The following is a 17,654-nucleotide window of genomic DNA, read 5'->3' on the forward strand; positions in this document are numbered from 1 at the left end:
GTGTTGGTCAGGACTGTGTTGTCTCAAAGCTCCATGGAAGAGTCTCCTCTCCACACACCTTCAGAGTTTCTAGTGAGAGTCAAGATTCAGTTCCTTGCTACCTGTTGGCCATTTTCTGTCCCAAACCCACATGAATAAGGGTCTGGGACATCAAGGTGTCACGTAGGAGGGAGGACCAGAGATAAGAAATAAAGAACATTAAACAGTTGCTGGGACCAGGAAGGCTTGGCTTAATAGCCAAGCACATTTATTAAGAAATACAATATCATATAGCCTATTTGCATGGTGGCGGGGAGGTACAGGGGATGGCTAAGGTCAGCAGAGAGCTAAGACAATGTTGGCAAAGAGATGCCTCAGACACAGATGCCTAAGGGCTGATAACCATAGCCCAGGGGGAAGGCTTGAGCCCCAGAAACCACAGCAACCTGACTCCTTCAGGGCACTGGCTCCAGGTTAAACGGGCCTTGCCAAGTCCACTCCTAGAAAAGGATGCAGAAATTAAGTCCCCATTGTCTTTTTATTGATGCCTCTGAGGACACCTTAGGTTGGTCAGGCTCCTGTAAATGCCTATCTCTGCTTTTTTCCACCTAGGCTTTTTCGTGCTAGAGGGAAACAGTTGGCTCACATGAGAGCCAGTGAGGGAGAAAGCAAGATGGTCACCAGATAGAAAGAAGCCAGCACCCTACAGTGACATCATGTTGGAAGTGACATCCTCTAAATTTGCTCTATTCTATTTATTATAATTTGTCATTAGGAATGGTCCAGCCTCCAAGTGAGATACCAGGGTGTAGCACCTCCTGAGGACAGAGGAGGAGCTAGGTTTTGACCTCATCTCTAAATGAATGCAGCAAACACATACTGTATATATGCACACACACACACACACACACACACACACACACACACATATATATATATAAAACACTACATCACTCTGTATTCACACACCATTCTCTACACCACAGATACACACCACACAATACATATACTCCTTGGTATTCTGCTCACATGTTACACTAGACACTGTCTGTATCACAGACACATGTCACACATATACATACACTACATCACAAAATATTTTATACCACACACCATTCTACAAACCCCACATTCTGAAAACCACAGACATATACTATATAGACACATGCACCACAACCACACACATGCCACACTCTACTATCCACACTACCAACTCATATCGCAGGATGTATATAACAATACACACCACACTGTATATACACACCACACATACACACACTATACACCATACAGAGTACATACATATAACACATATCCTCGCAAACATGCATTTAGACACACATATAAAAGCATAGCACTCTCACATTCAATCATATGCAAATGTACACACCACAGAGTCACACAGACACACACACACACGCACATGCACAGGCACATGCACACGCACACGCACACTTAGCAATGCCAGTAGGGGTCCAGGGCAGGGTTTATAAAAGCTGCTGGGAGTTGGGGTTGGGACATTACATAATCTTCTTGGGGCCACAACTAGAATTGCAGAGCAGTATAATTGCACTTCAAATAGAACTTCAACTCAAGAAAGGGGCTTAAGGGCCCAGACGAGCAGTTTCCACAAATAGGCATTTGTGGAACTTGTAGGAAACTAGACACACTGCCATGTGGGCTGAGGTTGGCAGAGCTTCTTGCTACTGGGTGGGCTTGGGCAAGCGCCTTGACACTGCTGTGTGATGGCGACACCTATCTCATGGTCTGAAGCTTGGCACACACAACTCACCCTTAGTGTGAGCTCACTTTCCTTTCCATTTCAGACCATCTGGCTGTCCAGATACAGTCACCCAAACGAACCTTTGGAAGGAGAAAGAGTCTTTGGGGGACTGAAGCCAAGGCCTTGATGAGTCACAAAGGGGTGGGGTGTGGGGTGGAAATCAGCGCAGGTGCAAAGGATAGTTTCCGGTAAGCAGGCAGGTATGGTGTGTGTGTGTGTGTGTGTGTGTGTGTGTGTGTGTGTAGTGTGCAGGAGGGGAGGGATTTGGAAGGGGCAGCCAGTTGTATATGGGTTGGCCTGGCATTCATGGTAGCAAGAATATCCACTAGATGGCACTGCCTGCATGTGAGCCTGCCACTGCAGATGTAGAACCCAGTCCTGGGGAAGCAAGTCTCCCCAAAGCTCTGTGTAAACACCCCCAGACCCTAGTGTGTTCTCCACTCTGTTCTGGGGCACAAGTTCATGTCTAGAAGATAAACCTCATTGAAAACAGATGCCGTTAGACCTGAGTCATATTTAAACACAAACTTAAAGTCACACCGGGCTTTGATTTCTGAGAGCAGCACTTTGTGTTAATTTCATGGAGGAAGAAGTCTGTCCTAGTTAGGGTTACAGTTGCTGCTGTGATGCGCCATGAGCGAAGCGAGATGGGGAGGAAAGTTTTATTTGGCTTACACCTCTACATCACTGTTCATCATCAAAGGAAGTCAGGAGAGGAATTCAAACGGCTGGAATGTGGAGGCAGGAGCTGATACAGAGGCCGTGAAGGGGTGCCACGTACTGGCTTTCCCATCTGCTCTCTTATAGAACCCAGGACCACCAACCTAGGGATGGCACCACCCACAATAGGCTGGGTCCTCCCTCATCAATCACCAGTTAAAAATTCCCTACAGGCACGCACACAGCCCAGTCTACGGAAGCATTTTCCCAGATGAGGTTTCCTCCTCTCAAATGACTTTAGTTTGTGTCAAGCTGACATAAAACTAGCCAGTGTAGGGGACTTCCTTTGCCCCAGACCAGACATTTCCCACATCCTATTGCTTTGGGTCTTTTCAATCACTTGTCAAAGATAGACACAGAGGCTCAGGGAGTTTAAATAACTAGAGTTTCACAGACAGGAGGTAAAGAGAGTCAGGCTTCAGAGACCAGGCCTAAATCCTGCCCAAGGAGATCCTAAAAAGCCCAGTGGAAGAGAGTGTCACAGAGAAACCTGTGACAAGAGCTGCCTTGTCCCATGTCAGGTGTCTGCCAATCACCAAGGCCAGTCTGGTCACCTTGTCTGTCTGGACACTGCTCTGTAGGACAGCTTGAAAAGGTGGACCTCCAAGTGATCTCCAGAGTCAGCAAACCTTATTTTAACCCAGCTCTACCACCAGCCATGTGAATTTAGGGGACTAACTTACTTCACATCCTCCATCTTCCTTTCTGTAAAATGGGATCTGCAACTACCAATGTTGAGTATAAAGATTAGAGGGCCCCATGCCTAGGTGGAAAATTAAAAACTGCTGAGGGAAGGAGATTTTGTCTTCCTCAGTGATGAGTACCCTAAATGGCTATTCAACCCCAAGTTGTTTCCTCATATATATATATATATATATATATATATATATATATATATATATATATATATATACATATATATATCACAATGTTATATATTAGTTATATTATATTATATATTGGCATATAATATATAATATAACATATTTAATATATAATATTAAATAGTTCCAGCAGGTTGCACACAGAGTCAAACACTCTTACACACACATACACACACACACAATGCATATGCACACTTGCACACACATGCTTAACAATAATAGTTAAAGAATGAAAGACTATGAATTTGAAAAGTACTGAGCAGGACTGGGCGATGGGAGGGAGGCAGGAGAGGGGAAAAGTAATAAATTTTTATTTAAAAATATTTGTTCAGGACTGTTCTTCTGAAGGTTCTGAGTTCAAATCCCAGCAACCACATGGTGGCTCACAACCATCTGTAATGAGATCTGATGTCCTCTTCTGGTATGTCTGAAGGCAGCTACAGGCTGCTTACATATAATAAATCTTTGGGCCAGAGCAAACAGCCCACAACCATCTGTATACCTATAGTGTACTCATATACATAAAATGAAATAAATTAAAAAAATAAAAATGTTTGTTCCATGATGAAAAATTGAGTGTGATTGGATCTGCCTGGCATGCCTTCCACATCGACTCCTGCCTTCTCCCACTCGTCACCAGCCCCTCAGACACTGCCCTGCAAGGATCCTGCTGTCTATGCTCTGAGTTATCTAAGTATGTGAGGAGGACATGGGCTGCCCACTCACTATTCCCCACTTACCCCTCTCAGGCCCTGCGTTCTAAGCATTTTTGGCAAGACTAGCAAAAGCCAGAGGTTTGACCTATGCTCCCACTGGGTATTGGGGCCTCAGAAAGCTCCAATGGACCACTTCTTGGGGAGAGTGTGCTCTGATAGTGGCTCGCTGTGCCTGCATTAGCAGTTCTGCTGGGCTCATCTGTTAACAGGCTGCTAGAAGTCCCGGCAAGAAGGTCACAGCCATTCTGGAGCTGTAACAAGGCTCATATCTGGTGCTGACACATTGGAGCCCAGAGGAAGGACCTGTGGGAAATATGGGTGCTCAGAAAGGGAAGGGAAAGGAAGGAAGGGAAGGGAAGGGAGGGGAGGGGAGGAGAGGGGAAGGGAAGGGAAGGAAAGGGAGGGGAGGAGAGGGGAGGGGAAAGGGAGGGAAGGGAAGGAGAGAGGAGGGTAGGGTAGGGAAGGGTAGGGAAGGGAAGGGAAGGGAAGGTTAGGGAAGGGAAGGTTAGGGAAGGGAAGGGAAGGGAAGGGAAGGGAAGGGAAGGGAAGGGAAGGGAAGGGAAGGAAGGGAAGGGAAGGGAAGGGAAGGGAAGGGAAGGGAAGGTTGTTCCCTGTATTTCTGGAACTCTGCAGTCCCCAACTGAAAGTCCACCACACAAGTCACAGGCAGGAAGCCTCATTTTTCCTATGGTTTTGAAGGTCCACAAAGGTTTCTGAGGAATCACAAGTTCTCCTCCAAACCAAGGCTGGGCAGAAGGGTGGGCAACACTCACTGCACACATGCTCCTGGCTCCGTCCTTGGAAAAACCTTTGCCCCAACACAGAATGGCAAATGAACATAGCGTTGGACTCGCGCTGTCAGGCTGTCAGGAACCAGCTCCGGTTCCTTTCCAGGAGAAGGCATGACCAGGAGAAAGAGTGAGAACCTGGAGAGGATGTGCTAGGACTCCCCAGGAGGATACTTCTTTGAGAAGCCACAATATGACAGGATGGCTCACCTCAAGTCCAGTCCTCACTGCTGAAGTCTACCCACAAGTGTCTGCTCTGTCATCTTCAGTGTGTCTGCAAGGAAGTTCCTCTCCTCTTGGCATGGGCCCTCCTGTCATTCTGCATTCCCAAGGCTGAAGAGCCCTCCCCTGTCCACCTTAGCCAGTCAGTCATAGAATTAGACCTAGTTTTGAGTCTGAGACACATGGGGTCCATCCTCTCCCCTTCCCACTTTTCTTTATCAACTGAGTCTCCCAAATGACTGGGCTTCCTTGTTCCTTCCTGTCTTCCTATCCCGACTCCATCTAGTTCTATTCAAGAAAAATACAGTGAGCAGCTTTCCACACTGACACCATGGTAGTCTTGCTCCTCTGCGCCATCTCTCCCTCCATGTTTCTTGGAGGATAGGGTAGCGTTGCCTCCATGCTCCTCAGGGCCCTCCTGCCTCCTAGGCTCTGCCTCAGTACCCCAGCAGCAATCTGTGAAGGCTCCTCTACCTCAAGACTGTCTGGGCTATGGGAGCAAGACATGAGTCTGCAGGCCAGAGTGTAGGCATCCGTCATAGCCCTCACAGAGGGAAAGGTGTTGTTTGCCAAATACACATTACCCCCAAATGCATCTATTGAATCCTATCTAAGGTAATAAGATTATGAGGTGGGGTCTTTGAGAAATTATTTAGGTCATGGGGGTGGAGGCCTCATGAATGGTACCAGAGCTTTTTGGAGGTGTCACCAGAGAGCCCCCACCCTGTCCTCTTCTTACCGTGTTAGGATATATAAGGGGAAGGTGTCTGCTATGAACCAGAAGGAAGCTCTCATAGGGACCATGGAGTCACACTTCTAGCTACCAAAGCTATGAGAAATTCCTGTTGTTTATCAGCTACCAGACCTTGATACTTTACCATATAGCCTGAATAGATCAAGACCGGTGGTCATTAGAAAGATCAGGCACTTTCTTGGGGCCTGGGGCTCAGTTTCACCCCTTCATCTCCGACCTTCGTGGAGGAGTCCAGGGATTGAAACTGCATTCCATCATGTGAACAGGGATCTACTCAACAATGGCAATATTGTGAAACTCCTGTAAGATCCCAAAGTCAGGTGCCTTGACAGAGCCCTGGTGGCCTGCAGAGGGCCAAGAGCCTTTCCCTCCAGATTTGTGTCTGTCCAGTGCTTCCTTTCCCCTAGATTTACAATGAGCTGGTGGTGAGAAGAGGCATTTTCTGAATATTTTGGGTCATTTTTAGCAAATCATCAAACCCAAAGATGGTGGTCTGTGGAGATTCCCCAAACCTGTAGTCAGTCCAGCAGAACATCAGTCAGCCTCCTTATCTGACCTTACCTAATGCATGCTATCTTCCAGGGCGTTTTTTAGGCTCACTCTTGCAGTGTCCTGGATCCCACCCTGAGGCCAGGTGACTTCCAGAGTCCCACGGCAGAAGCAAGAAGCGAGCCCAAGGTGCCTACTTCTAAAGAATGCCTTTGGGATGCTGTGGCAGGACCCAAGGGAAGGAAGCTTAGGCGAGCCATGGAAAATTCCCACTGCGATAGCTAAGCCTCATCCTTGGCGAGCAGTACCAGCATGGACAGCACATCTTCTCGGGAGCTCAGAGCCCAAGGAACCAAGCTGCAGTTCTGCCATCTGCCGCGGGGTAACATCATCGAGAAGACCATCTCAGTCCTAGGATCTAAGGGACACATGCTAAGAATGAAGAGTGAAGTGTAGGTGTGTGGAGACAGGAACCAGAAGAAAAAAGTGGGAAAGTGAAGACAGAGCCCCTGATAAATCCTGGAATCAGACTCCCGAGCCCAGCATCGGGGTGCAGATGCCTCTCCCTGCTCATGGGCACATGAGCCTGGTAGGAGAGAGGGGGTCACCCAGGGAGACTTCCACAGAGATGGGGTGGGGTGGGGGATGGGGGAAACAGCCACACCCTGGTCTCAGTCCCATCTTGTTCCATCGTGTTGATTCACCAGTGTATTGGGAGCCATCTTAGACCTGAAGCCATGTATGGCTGATGAGGAATCTTGGAGGAACCACAGGAGTTTGTGGCACCTCGCTCTCCGTCCCGCTTGTTCCTCTGCCAGGTTTACCTCCACATCCCCCACATGGGTGCTTGAGGTACCTGAGAGGATCTTTGAAGACGCCTGGAAGGGCTGGAGCTGAGGGTACTCCCCTGTAGGAGGCTGCATCTGGATCTGTCGGGTTAGGTTTTAGCCCTGAACTGAGGCACCTATTTAATCTATCAGTAGGCCTGGCCGCCAGTCCTCCCTGTCTCTCTCAGTCCCTAGCTGTTGTACAGCCCTCCTGGCTGTCATTTCTTGCCCTCTACCCTAAACTCTCCAGCCCAGGGGGCTGGTCAGCTCTTCACTCTATAATCCAACCATTTTGGTTACCCACCCTCTTTGTACCTTTGGGCCTCCCGGCTGCCACACCTGGTTCTCTTCTCTCCCTTCCCTACTCCCCACACATCCCAGCTCAGGATCGGATCCCCTCTGAACTCTCCCAAAGGCCCCGGCCTCTGACTATACTCTCCTACATGTCTGTAATAAACGTTCTCCTCCCCTATACCTAGGAGCATTCACGTTTCCTTTCCTTTCCTTACTTCTTTTATTCATTCATTCACAAGGCTCACTCTGTTTGACTCTACCCTGCAGAAATGCTATACTGGCTGAGGCTTCTGGGGAATCTGTGACGTTTACCCCCGATGCCCTAACCAAGTGCCCATGGGCTGTGCAGTTCTTCCACAGGTCTCAAAGCTCTGTGGGCTGCAAGTCGGGGAAGATGATGGCCAGCTTGCTTTTGTTTTGAAGACAAGGACTCACTCTGGCTGGTCTAGAACTCTTGATGAGCCTCCTGTATTTGTCTCCTGTACCCATTGCTCCTGGCTATGGCTAGCACCGGGGCCTTTGTTATGTGTGCCGTAAGCCTGTAGAATCATGAAGTCTATGCCTGCTCTGCCCACTTCTTGGCAGCCTTGTAGATGGAGCTGGCATTTTGGTGATATCTCTTACACTGGCTGTTTTTCATTTTCCAAACCCCACCCGTAGGAGAAGGGACATATTGTATGCATTTGAGAGCTCGGTGTGTGCTGGCATGTGTCGGTGGGGCTTGGCAGTGGCTTGGGAACAGGACATGGTAGCAGGAATCAAGGCTATTGGAAAAAATCACAAAAACATGTGTTTTGACGATGTTGTAAATTCTCTAGTCTATAAAGAAATCCAAATGATGTAACGGGAATCCAGACAGAGACTCAGGCCCAAGCCTTTTAATTCCCACCTCTGTGCCTGGGAAAGATGTTGACCCCCTCAAGATGCACAGCTGGGCCCTAACCACAGATACGGGATGAGACAGGTTCTTAGGACAATTGCTAGGTAATTCATAACACCTATCTTTTTTCTAACTTAGAATTCTACCCAAGACTGCTTAAGTGCATGAGACTCCATCAATAGACTCTTAAAGATTCCCTTCAAGGTTGAGTCTATGCTACGTGTGCCCTAGGGCGCTCATCTGGCTTTGGCAGAATCTTTTCTGAGTGTATCTGTAATGAAGATTCTTGATGTGCCCACCAGACCAGCAGCAGTGGCGGGGGCAGTGTTGAAATTGTGATCCTAGAGCTGAGCGAAGGAGGTACTGCAATGCTAGGACTCAAAAGGCTGAGGCAGGAGGATCTTGAATTCAAGGCCAGCCTGGGCTACATAGTAAGATTATGTCACTTAAAAACAAAACAAAAACCAAACAAACAAAAAACAAATTAAAATAAAAAATAACACTGTCAACCAAAGCTCTCTGACCACGACTCAGATTCACTCACCAGCACCCAGAAGGATCCAGGCACCCCATGCTGTACGAAGCCTTCACAGCTAACTCTGAAGCACACTAAGTCTTGAGAGCCACTGTCCCGGGATGAGCCGCAGCCTGGGGATGGAGATGTATGCATCAGAAAATGATGGACATAGAGGAATGAAAGGAGTGGCCAGAGGGCAGTAGGAAGAGATAATCAGTTGAGGCCATGGGCATGAGTTGGGTGGTAGAGATTTCAAATTCTTCATCACTAGTGTTAAAGGTCATGGTGTGTCTCAGGGAGAAAGGGTGCCTGGGCATGGGCTCCCCTAGGCACCTCGTTTCCCACACCACCTTATACCGTTCTGTAAACTCCTCTTTCTTTTTATGAACCCATCACATGGAATACATTGAGGTGGACCTCCAGGAAGATGATCTTGAAGTTGGTATTGCATGTGGATTGGAAAAGGCCCAGCTGAGTGACAGAAAGGCTGGTCAAGACTAGAAGTATAGGTCAGTGGGCCACCGGGTGCACAAGTCTTGAGGCTGGATCTCCAGAACCACATAATCTGAGCATGGTGGCTCATACTGTGATCCTGGACTCAGGAGCCAGAGGTAGGAGGATCAGAAGTTCAAGGTCATCCCCTCTGGCTACATCCTCTCGGGCTATACAAGATCTTGTCTCAAGAAGAGAACAAAATGGTACTCCCAGGCAGCTGAGGTCATGTAGTCAAGGGAAATGAAGCTGAAGACCCAGCCCAGGGAAATAATAGGGCTTGGGATGGGATAAATTGAATTTGATCATCTTGGAGCAAAGGCAGCCCACTGTGCTATCTAATGAGCAGTACACATGAGGTTGATGGGCTTCTGATGTTTAAGTTACATTTGTTCTTTTACATGTGTATATATCTAGGCATGTTCACTGCCAGGGATTCGGTCCTCTTCATCCACCATGTTTGTCCTAGGGATTGAACTCAGTTCGTCACCCTTTACAGCAAGCCCCTTTACCTGCTAAGCCATCTTACTGGTCCTAACTTCCAGGTTTCTGCTGTGAGGCCTAGTTGGTGCTGACGTCATTCTTTGGCACACAAGATAGAGTTTGGAGAAATCTGTAATGGGTTCAGTTTAGGACATGTTGAATGTGAACTTCCGGAGAACTTCTGGAAGGATCTGAAGGACTGGGACTGGGGAGGCCAGGCTGGAGACACAGTGGGAGGTAGAAGGGTTCTCAGGGAGCATCCAGGATCAGGCGGGTGCAGCCCTGGCCTAGCCTACCCTGAGACAGTCCTCACATCATTGCATTCCAGTGAGTAACTCTGGCTTGAACAGAAGATGGAAAGGAATCAGGACATTGTGTGCAGAGGATCTCACGTGGCTGGAGAGTTGGGCTCCAAACTCATGGTAAAGTCAGCATGGTCACAGCTGCCAGAAGTGTGTTCCGGGGGCCACTTCACCAGTGAGGACAGAGCTCTCTGGAGGAGATGTAAGGCCTCCTCCATGTGGCTTGAACTCCACAAGATCTGGAGAGGAACGAATTACGGCTAAACAGGAAAGAACGGTGCTGGGACCATAAGGGACTATTCTCCCAAGAGACTGGTGAAGGCGCACTGTTCAATCTCAGGATAGCTCCTCTCCAGCTGGCCTGGCAGCTCTGTTGGAAAGAGTCGCAGTGGGTGTCTGTGAAGTTGTCACAGGGTCTTTCTCACCCCAGAGCTGCCACGCTTCTAAGCAGCCCTCCTCTGGGGTGTCCTGTGAAGTTCTATTACAGTTTTGGGGATGATGCAGAGACTCTCATTTTGAAATTATGTGGTTTTGAGGGGGGAGGCAGTGCTCCCCTAGAAGAGAATACCCCAAAGTGCAATTTATGAAGAACTGATGTGTGCTGTGGTCTGAAGTTCTGGTGACTAGGAAGCCCAAGGACATGCTACTAGTGCCAGTATTAGCTTAGCTTTTAACGACAATTCCAAAGCAAAAGGAAGATTGGTAGGTATCTGCAAAATAGACAAAACACTGCAACGATGCATTCTCATGGTAACTAATGCAGCCTTGAAAGACAGGGGTTTACTTATGAGACTTGACCCGATTCCTCTGGAAAGGTACGGCCTGCCTGCCCCTTTAACAGTCTGGGTAACCCCCTCGAGAACTTCACTGGCTACTACTATGCATTTGTGTGGCAGGGAATGAGCTGCCATTACCCACAGCAGGATTCACCCCACAGAATCTGGGTCTAATGTTCCCTCACTGGGTTCCCTCAGTGCTGAGATGGGATTCCTCTGGACTCTATGCGTAGGCAGCAGAGTGGACAATTTACAGCCCGTCTCCACAAGATTTCACTTGATTGAAAACAAAGCCTTAGGGGGCTCTCAGGGACAGCCTTTCCTGCACAGTGTGTGAGAGGGTTTCAGACTGAGTCTTTTTCTTTTGTCTGCCATTTTGATAAGATACGTGTTCTCTCTCTCTCTCTCTCTCTCTCTCTCTCTCTCTCTCTCTCTCTCTCTCTCTCTCTCTCTCTCTCTCTCTTCATTTCCAGGACGTAGCTTTAACACGGAAGAATCACAAACTGGGTCTGACAAGAGTGGTGGCTATAGACACCGTCAGAGTTAACGGAAAGTGCCGAGGGACTATTCTGGCTGCTGAGTGATGGAGACCGGGACTGGGAGAGGCAGGCACCTCTTATGGGACCCTGTGAAGTTCAGTCAGCATGCCGCTATGCAGGCTTCACAGTGTCTGACAGAGTGCACTGTCACCCCAGAGTTCACTGGTGATGAGAGCCAGCTGCGCATCTGCAGAACATTTAGAGACTGCTGTGGTCCCCTGCTGTGGCTACGCTCAGAGGCGCTCCAGACCCTGATACAAGCAGACGAAGGAACTAAGCGTGCTAAGACAGAGGTGGCCTGCCTTCTGGATAGGTTTGAGGCGATCTTAGGGGTTCATACTATGCTGGACCAGCTATGAGGAGCCAGGAATGCTGAGAGAAAAGGGCTGAGCATGAGTTGTGGAGACCTAGCATGGTATCCTGAGGGCCACGGCTCTGCTGGGTAGGGGACAAAAGTTCTTCTACGTGTTTCAGCAGGAGGGTAGTGTCATGTGCACTCCAGAAGAACTGTTCTGGTGGTAGGGGTTGCGTGCACAATGCCAGATGAAGGGCGTACCCAGATCAGAGGAGATGGATTGGGAGGGGAAGGGGAGATGGCCAGGGAGGCAGCTCAGGCAGGCCTGAAAGGGGTCAGGAGAAGCAGGCAGGGGAACAGCGTTCAGGAAGCACCATCATGGCTGTCTTAGATATGTTGGTAGTGGCTTCTCTGACCACTTTTAAATCCCCGAAGTAAAAATAAATAAGTTTTTAAAAAATTTGCAGTTTGTCATACTTGTTTTTTACGAGCAATGTAGGAAATTAAGTCACCATCTCTCAGGCCTCCAAGTTGCCTTCAAATTCCTGTTGAAAACTTGGACAGGGGACTTGTAACATCCTTGTCAGCCGTCCTTATTAACTCAACATTTTATTTAAATTGTGCTTAGCACCTGCCTCCAATTACTCCGCTCTGGCAGAGAGCAGCGCTCTGATTAAATGCTCCGCTCGGCTGTAGTAAGGCATCACCGCAGGCGCGGGCCGTCATCTGTCTTCATCAAGCCAGTCTGAGCAGAGTGACAGAGCCATCCAGAGGGAGCAGGGATGGCTAGTGCTGAGAGGCCACTCCGCCCACGACAGCCTCCGTGTCGCTCAGGGAGCCATTTGTATTCATTACTGCTCTTCTTAATCATTGTCCGTCCCAGGCTTGCAGGGGCCCCTGGCTAGCAGGCACTGACAGCACAGGAGGCTGTAAGATGGGAGAAGTGGAGAGGTTCATGATAAGGCTGATGCTGATGACAGTGACCACGAGCTGAGAAGGCAGCTGTTGATCTTGAGGCTGATGAGTCCTGCCATTTTGGGAGCACCTGCCATGGACAGGTTCTGCGCTCATCACGTGACCTAATTCTTCCCATGTGTTACATGCGCTGCAACTCTGAGGTCAGGATGCTCATGCTTCTTCCATGTTATAGGTAAGGAAATGTATGCAGGCTCGTGGCCATTTGCTTTGGACACTAGATCTGTGTCTCTGTGCTTAAAGCCACAATATAGCTTGGCTGCCCACTTGCATCTCCCATTTGTTGCTTGGGAAAGTCATACACACACACACACACACACACACACACAAACACCTCACTCTTGGAAGACAACCTCTGGTCCAGCAGATATGACTTTTGTGAGTTATGGGAAGGGTCACTTGATGGCCATAAGTGGTCACCTCCACAGATGCTATCCAGGATGGGTGTTCTTGATTCAGAGGGCTCATCTGGAGTACTTAAAGTGTAGTCTGAGTGAATGGGTGGGTGATCACCTGTAAAAGTGAATCGTTAGAAGTGGAACCTAGAAACCATAAATGGAAACCTCGTGATTTCACTGCCCAGCAAGTGCCTAGAAGGAACCACAGAGCCCAACCCACCCAGCTTGTCCATTGGTGCCTAATGCCTGCACCTAAGAAAGGGAGGTAACAGTTGTCTCCATGAGTAATTTTGTGGGTTTTGGGGAGATAACAGGGTGGATGTCTTTTGTATTCTGATTTTAACTAAGGTTTTGAAAGAGAAAGTTGGGGTCTTGTCACTGGGCATTTTTCTGGTTTAGGAGAGGGTAAAGTCCCAGAGGCCTTGGCGATAGAGTGAAGGTAACGAAGCAGCTTGTTCTGACATGGCATAAATGCTGAGACTGCTCTTCAGAAATAGAGCTGTGGCCTTGAGTTTTACCCCCTCTCCCAAGAGCCCTGGGGTATGTATGACTCGGACAGGGCTTAGTAGATGCTCTTACATGGAAATCAGAGTTGAGCATGTAAAGGCATAATGGAGAGTAACTAAAACTGTAAACCCTCTAGGAGACACAGACTTTTTATGTAGAGGCAGATAATAAATGCTGTGTATTTTATGATCTCAGTCATAACCACTCACCTCTGCAATGATGGTTTGAGATCAGCGGTGGATGATACACAAACAGATGAACATTGAAATCTAATAAAGTTTTATTGACAGAAGACTGGATGTTCAGAAATCCTCCTGTGGAAAACAATGTATGCCTAATTAATGTGAGGCCCTGCTGGTCAGAAGCAACCATATTAAGTGATAAATTGAGAAACATATTCACCCCAATTAGGCATGGAGAATTGCAGAAGGGGAGAAGACGGGAAGGATCTCCTAGGGGAGCATTGCATTAACTCATAACACTTCCAATCCCAGCATGCCATGGGCCACAGACAAGCCTGCCTCCAGTAACCTGCTTCTGAGAAAGGCTAAAGGGTATCCTGGGAGTTGACTGGCCATGTAAGTGTCTTGAACGGTGTGTGCTACATAGTCTTGGGGAATGACTGACCATCACCCCAAATTGGATGGCATTGTTCTGTTAGAGGGTCCCAACCCATGGGACAGGGAGCGTTGGAGCCTCGTGCAGTAGGCTCTGACAGTGACCAGCCTTGCTGGGGTGGAAGAGTGGAACACATGCGCCTCCTGGCTCACAGTGAGCTCTGGGGCTCATTCCTGAGTGGATGAATGTCCTGCCACGCTCAGCCAGGCTGCATCAGAGCATCTTATTCTTGGGATCGCGCACCAGACTCAGGTCCCCAAAGGGATGTCAGTGACGTGGGAAGGAGACCTAGGGTCTTACCTCAGCCCATATGCAGGGTGTAAGCATGGCCCTCCTATTCCGAGGGCCTGCACAGGGCTTGCTGCAGGGGAGCTGACGGGCTGCAGAAGCCATTGCACTCAAGAACTTACAGCAGATAAAGTTACTTGCACGAGACCTCCAGAGGATACGGCCAGTTATGCCCCTCAAAGGAGGAATGGATACAGAAAATGTGGTATATTTACACAATGGAATACTACTCAGCAATTAGAAACAACGAATTCACAAAATTTTTAGGCAAATGGTTTGATCTGGAAAATATCATCCTAAGCGAGGTCACCCAATCACAAAAGAATACACATGGAATGCAATCTCTGATAAGTGGATATTAATTAGCCCAGAAGCCCTGAATACCCAAGGCACAAATTGCATAACAAATGACTCCCATGAAGAAGTATGGAGAGGGTCCTGATCCTGGAAAGGATTGATCTAGCATTGGAAGGGAATATAAGGACAGAGAAAAAGGAGGGAGGTGATTGGAGAAGGGATGGAGAGAAGAAGGTTTATGGGACATATGGGGAGGGGGGATCCGGGAAAGGGGAAATCATTTGGAATGTAAACAAAGAATATAGAAAATAAAAATATTTAAAAAAAAAAAAGTCCAGCATGGAGAGCGGAGGCACCCAGCCCACCCCCAGCTGAGGAGCTACTTGCTAGCTGCCGGGGAAGGGAGAGTTTCTTTTCTTTAGGCATGTGGCCATTGGTTCTTCTGATGAGCTGGGGGGCAGGGGAAGATATTCAGCTTTCGAGCCACTGTTAGAGCAAACAGCGTACAAGGCTCAGCAGATCCCTGTCTCATTGGTTGAAATCCACTAATAGAGCAATGGTCCATGTCCCAGTGGATAGCTCAACGCCATGTGTGTATGAGCACCACTAATAATTTTAGTAGTCCAAAAGAGTAAATAAATATAATTATACAAGGAAAGTGTGGAGTAAGGGGAGAGACATAATGGAGACTCTTAATGGGTTGGAAGAGGGGAGTAAGGGATAGATATGTTCAAAATACATTATAAGCGTGTATAAAGTTCACCTTACACCAGTCATAATGGCTAAGGTCAAAAACTCAGCAGGTGTTGGCAAAGATGTGGAGAAAGAGGAATAGTCCTCTACTGCTGGTGGGGCTGTAAGATGGTACAACCACTTTGGAAATCAGTCTGGCGGTTCCTCAGAAAACTGGACATGACATTTCCGGAGGACCCTGCTATACCTCTCCTGGGCATATACCCAGAGGATTCCCCGGCATGCAATAAAGACACATGCTCCACTATGTTCATAGCAGCCTTATTTATAATAGCCAGAAGCTGGAAAGAACCCAGATGTCCCTCAAAGGAGGAATGGATACAGAAAATGTGGTATATTTACACAATGGAATACTACTCAGCAATTAGAAACAATGAATTCACAAAATTTTTAGGCAAATGGTTTGATCTGGAAAATATCATCCTAAGTGAGGTAACCCAATCACAAAAGAATACACATGGAATGTAATCTCTGATAAGTGGATATTAATTAGCCCAGAAGCTCTGAATACCGAAAGGCACAAATCGCATAACAAATGACTCCCATGAAGAAGTATGGAGAGGATACTGATCCTGGAAAGGATTGATCTAGCATTGGAGGGGAATATAAGGACAGAGAAAAAGGAGGGAGGTGATTGGAGAATGGGTGGAGAGAAGAAGGTTTATGGGACATATGGGAAAGGGGAAATCATTTGGAATGTAAACAAAGAATATAGAAAATAAAAATATTTTAAAAAGGAATGTACTATACAACTTTATCAAAATGCAATGAGGCCAAGGGAAGCATTATTAAACAAAGAAAAAAGAATAAGAGATTAAATATAACCCTAGAGAGTATGGCTTCTGATGTATGGCAACATTCAAACTCACCACAACCACAGGCGTTCTAATCTTTACACAGGTGCACCTCCTCTTTCTGGAAACTTCATTTTTACAACCTGAGAGAACCACAGCCAATGGGTGCGCCTCTTCCTCCCCCCCCCCCCAAAGTAGAGGCTGCTAAAAACGGGTGCCTTCAAATTTGCTCCCCAACTTGTGTCCAGCTCAGCTGCTGTACATCGTGACACGGTGGGTGACACAGGGGTCAGTTGGCCTCTCGCTGTGGTGAAATAGCACTGAGTCCACGCATTACTCTCTCCTGGGCTACAGGCAGCAACCACTGTCTCAGCCTGAAGCTGTGCACTACCAGAGAGGTCTAGGGTGGGAAAATCTGTGTCCCTCCCCTTGTACTTGACCCCCGCCCCCCAGTCTTTAATTAGCTCATGACACCAGTGATCCATTATTTCCGCCCTAGCCCAGTTTTGCCCTTTCCAGCACAAACACTGCCCAGGAGCACTGATAAGGCAGGGGCGGGGTGCGGGTGGGGGTGGGGGTGGGGGTGGGGGTGGGGGTGGGGTGGGAGGTAGTTGCAGAAAGAAAGCCTGTAGCTCTGTTTTGCACAGCCAATGTTGCTAATCCTTTAATGAGGGGTACAGCTGCCAGTGGAGAGCAGGGGCCAAAGGAAGCCGTGACTGTGGAGGAGGCTCCGGGAGTGTACCACACTAACAAAGCAGCAGGACCAGGGTAATTCCTCCCACCCAGGCCCAGGCTCCTGTGCTAATTATAGACAGTGCACTGTCCTTTGGACAAAACATTTCCTTTTGCATCTTTTGGCAGGCCTCTGGCGATAATGCTTTAGAGCTTATAGAGCAACATGGTGGGTAGACAGAGTGAGAGTGGGAAGCCTTCTCTGACCATCCTATCCTCCCAGACAAGCCCTGCCTGCAGGGATGGACGCTCAGTGGGTTCACCCCAGACCTGCAGTGTACCACTGCCCTACTGTTTGGACGACTATGTCCAACAGAGGCCGCTTTCTGTCTACCCCGCTATGGCTGGGGGCTCTCACAATAGATTTTGAGGTGCACATCAGTATCCCCAAGTTATAGATTAAAGTGCCTTTGCTAAAGGTTATCGAACTGACAGAGGCCTACAGCCTCAAAGGCCCAACACTGGTTCCCAAAACTCACACCAGAACTACGGTCACAGCGCCTCCCCTGGCATCCACAGAGGAGGCTCATCCAGGCTGGTGGACTAGACCTG

At 48.2% G+C, this 17,654-nt stretch overlaps 1 long non-coding RNA gene across 1 annotated transcript; it reads right to left on the reverse strand.

Annotated features, from left to right (window-relative positions):
- Window positions 1-8,885: 8,885 nt before the first annotated feature.
- LOC127691056 (uncharacterized) lies at window positions 8,886-16,722 on the reverse strand. The gene is made up of 3 exons (XR_007979213.1): window positions 16,446-16,722; window positions 13,830-13,934; window positions 8,886-8,984 (listed from the first exon to the last, which is right to left on the reverse strand). It is a non-coding gene; the product is annotated as an uncharacterized LOC127691056 (long non-coding RNA).
- Window positions 16,723-17,654: the final 932 nt, after the last annotated feature.

This window comes from Apodemus sylvaticus, chromosome 8 (assembly GCF_947179515.1).
Source record: "Apodemus sylvaticus chromosome 8, mApoSyl1.1, whole genome shotgun sequence".
NCBI lineage: Eukaryota > Metazoa > Chordata > Mammalia > Rodentia > Muridae > Apodemus > Apodemus sylvaticus.